Genomic DNA, 4,611 nt, shown 5'->3' on the forward strand with positions numbered 1-4,611 from the left:
ACTATTAATTAAATATTTTGCTAATAATTTTTATATTTATTATGTTTAATTTTTATATTATTAAAAGGTAAGTATTTTAATCCCTTTCATGATTGAAAGTGAAGAAGTTACATAACTCTCTCGTCAGTTAATGGAGAGTTTACAAAACGTGACTGAGTATGTAGTTTTAGTTTATAAAAATAGGGATAAAATAGAAAAAAATTGGATACCAAACTCCCTGTATTTCCATTATATATTGTTATAGATTATTATTATTATTGTTGTTGTTGTTGTTGTTGTTGTTGTTGTTGTTGTTATATGTAATATATGTAGTTCGGTTCGGTTCGGTTGTGCAGAGTGAAACTGCAAATCGAACCGAACCTCAATAAAACCGATCCAAAATCTAAAAAAATCCAAAATTGAGCAGCTTGTTTCGGTTTTCGGTTTGGATCCGTGCAATTTTGTAATTTTTTTGGATCGATTTAGATTTGAATACCTCTAGTATCAGGTGGAAAAGATGCTTATGAAAAAATAGAAGGTGAAAGGAAGCAGATGAAGTTTGACTAGGATAAGGTAATGACAGTTATCGCTAAGCCTGGGAGCTAGTGGATTTTTGGAGTTGACAAGACAGCTCCCAGGGCAATATCGGTCCGTGCTCTGACTAATGAGGCTCGGATCTAGCAGTAGATCTTGGTCAATTACGTGCTATACCGTCGTTATTGCTAATATGGCGGTATTGGTCTGGTGTGTCCTGAAAGGTAAGCAGATGTACCTTCCAAGACTCATTAGAAAGTACATGGGATAGGCTCACCATATTGGCAACCTGGCCTTCCCGTGCTTGATTATTGAGTTGGCTATGGAGGCAGGGGTTCTCTAGCTGGCCATAGATGAGAGACTGACCATCGTAGGAAGCAAGAAGGTAATACCACACGGTAACTAGTTCGGGCCTCAGCCGAGCTCCAGATGCAGAGGCAGACGTCAGGCAGCACCCGCTTCAGAAGCAGGAGCTTCAGCATGCTCAGCATCATCACAGCCAATTTACCACCTTGTACAGAGCCTCTTCCAGTGGATGGATCAGATGGAACATCGCAATAAGCGACGTTTTGACTTCCTAAAGAGGATCTCTGGCTACACTGATTTTCCACCAGAGGAACCTGACACTCCTTCCAAGCCCAGTGAGCAGGAAGAATAGGCCCCAACAGATGACGGTGGAGATGACGATGACGACTCCTTCCACTCTGCATGACTTCATGAGCACCGAGGACGGTGCTAGATTTTAAATATGGGGTGGTCGTCCGACCAATCGGCGAATTTTGGGTGACAATTCTTCCATTCCGAACACTTCAGTTTTGGTTTTTATTATGCTTTTTAGATCTTTTGTTATTTTGGATACATTTTAGTTTATTTCACTTTTATTAGTTTTGTTTGAACATAACTAGTATCTTTATAGTTGGATGCACTTTTATTTTGGCTTGTATATATGCTTTTTAGACTTTAGTTGTTGTTTGTGATTGGATAATGTGATGATTGTACCTAGTTTAGTTTTCTACATACTTGATGATTTGGTTTGATTGAAATTAGAAAATGCACTTAAGATTTTTGATGATTTTCACCCAATCATTTCACATATATAGAATAAGTTTAGTCGAATAATGAAATTTTCCAAGAAAACTTCTTTTTATATAGGGCATTGACATTCCAATTGATTTGAGTTGATATTTTTCATTGAAACTTGCTTGAATTATACAATGTAAAACATAATTTTTGAGCTAAGAACACACAACCTTATGAGTTTTGTGCCTTAATGCGTGGTTACATCATATTAACCATTATTTTCATTCTTGTGTGTCATTCTCTTTCTATGATTGTAATCTTTGGTTTGTTTGATTCTTTATGTCCATTATTTAGTGTATATATGTATTTACATGATTGAGGCCTTTATTTCATTGTAGCTCATTTACCTATATAGTCTACCATTTCATCTCCCTTTTGTTAGCCCACTTTGAGCTTTTTTAATTCTCTTTTGTTCTTAATTTTAGCACATTACTAGCCTTAAGTGAAAACCAATGAATGTCCTTAATTTGGATCTTTGATTAGCTTAGGTTAGTGAGATTGTGTAATATCTAAGTGCATAGTTCTGAAAACTGAACCGGACTGACCGGTTCAACTAGGTTAACTGGGAACCGGTCACCAAATCGGTCCGGTTAGGCCTATAAACCATTTGGTAAAAAACCGGTTATAGAACTGGTCGAACTTACAGTTAACCGGTGAACTAGCAAAACTGGCACATTTTTTGGAGGGTTTCCGGTTCGAAAATAAACCCTAAAAAATGGCGCCGTTTTGTCTTTAGAAGGAAAAAAAGGAAAAACGGCAAAACCCTAAATTAATCCCTTTCATGTTTCATCCTCGTAACCCATCGTCACAAACTCATCTCCTTTCCTCTCTTCTCTGAAACTGAACCATAGAAGCCACCGCAACCCTCAATCGCGCAACCACCGTCGCCCGCAGCCACCGCATCCCACAGCCACCGCAGCGACGGTTTTGACCACTGCAGCCCCCACAGCCCACCGCGTCGTTGTCATCGCCGAGCTCGCCTTCTCTATGTTTGTCGGTGTTGCGTCCTCTGTCGTCGTCGTTGCTCGCCTTCCTCCTTACTGCCAGTAAGCACTGTGACTTGGATTTTGATAATACTTGGATGTTGATAATACTCTATTCGCACTTCACAGCCTTCTCCTCGGTGTCTGCTTGCTGGTTTAGGATTTAGTAATTGATTTTGATAATACTTGTTATTTGTTAGTAATTGATTTGCTGATTAGCTGGATTTTCTGAGGTTACTGTTTGCTGGTTTAGTAATAGTTTGCTGAGGTTATTGATTTATTTGTTATTTCTGATTTTCTGTTCATGATTTTTTTGCTGTTATTGTTTGCTAGTTTTGTAATTATTTACTGAGGTTATTGATTTTTTATGGTTTAGTAATTGTTTACTGAGGTTATTGATTATTATTTGTTATTTATGTTCATGATTTTTTTTGCTGAGGTTATTGATTTATTTGTTATTTCTGTTTATAATTTTTTTTTGTTGCATGTTACAGATGGAACAATCACAAAGTAATCCACAGCCACAAGATAATGCTAATCAAGAATTCTAAACTGGTTCTTCTAGGGATAAATCTGATCTAGTTTGGCAATATTTTACAGTGAAGTATGACAAAAATAACAAGGCTCAATATACATGTATTTTCTGCTTGAATACTTACAATGGAAGGGGATATATAGAATGAAATATCACCTTGCAAAAATTTTTGTGCAAATTAAAGTTTGTAATAAAGTCACTGAAGATGTTGAACTTTAATTCAAAAGGCTCTTAGAGGAAAACAAAAAAAAAGATAGAAAAAAAATTTGCAAGTGATTGTTATGATGTGGAAACACAAGCACAAGAAGAGTGTGAATCGCCTAATCCTATATAACCTCCAGCTCCTGCAACAATGGGAGACAAAGTTATGGATAATTTATTATGTGAAATTGTGAAATTTTGAATATTATTAAGTTAGAAATTATTGAATTTATATATTTAAAATTATATATAGTTTTTTTAATAATTTTATTTAATATTTAATTAAACCGATTGAACTCCGGTCGAAACAGTGAACCATTGAACCAGTGATCTTATTGATTTATTGACTAGTCCGGTTGTCGCAATCTTGTCTAAGTGTGAGAAAATTTGGGAATATTGGTTGATAAAAATGTGGTCTATATTTCTATTGGAAATATTGAGAATTAGGTACATGCTCATGTCTTAATTGTGTAAATCATATGCATTCACCTTTTGTATATAAAAAAAATAAAGAAAGAAAGCATTAAAAAGAGGACAAAGGCCTCAAAGAAAAGTAATAATAATCAATGCATATGGGATATGGATTGGAAAGAATGCAAGAATATGTGAAAACTGAAATTATGGGTAGTTAATAGGTTTGCTTTTAGAATTGTATAGGTTGTTATATGTTGGGTGAAAGTTTAAGTTGATCAAAGATTCAAATTCTAACTCACTTAACCATATATATCCTCACCTTGACCTTAACCCATTACAACCCTTGAAAAGTCCTTATGATACTTGCATGCATACATTGAATAATTGCTGATTGTTAGATGAAAAATAAGTCTTAGAAAGTAAGATCAGAAGAGAATTGAGTCAATCAACCCTAAACACTTGAGCGACTAGAGCATATACACATTCGGTGAAGGGTTCGATTGCTCAACTCTATATTTTCACCTATGATTATCTTTTATCTTGCAAGTTTGTAATTCTTTTCTATGACTCAATTCAATTGTGGATGTGACTTGGTTGTTAATGTTTTTAGCCCTTAGTTGTTTATATATGTATTCTTGAAAATTTATTTATTTGAATTAAGTAGATACATATACATAAGGGATAAGTATTGTTTTGGTCCCTAACATTGATGGTCAAAATCGAAACCATCCCCATCGTAATTTTGGATTTAGAATCATCCTTAACGTTTTTTTTTTCGTATTAAAATCGTCATTTTTAATAAAATTTTTAATTTTATTCATAAACTACCCCTATTTTAATAAAAAAATTATAAAATTTTTAAAAAAATAAAAGAAAACAAAAACA

The sequence above is a fragment of the Arachis ipaensis genome, chromosome B07 (assembly GCF_000816755.2).
Source record: "Arachis ipaensis cultivar K30076 chromosome B07, Araip1.1, whole genome shotgun sequence".
Lineage (NCBI taxonomy): Eukaryota > Viridiplantae > Streptophyta > Magnoliopsida > Fabales > Fabaceae > Arachis > Arachis ipaensis.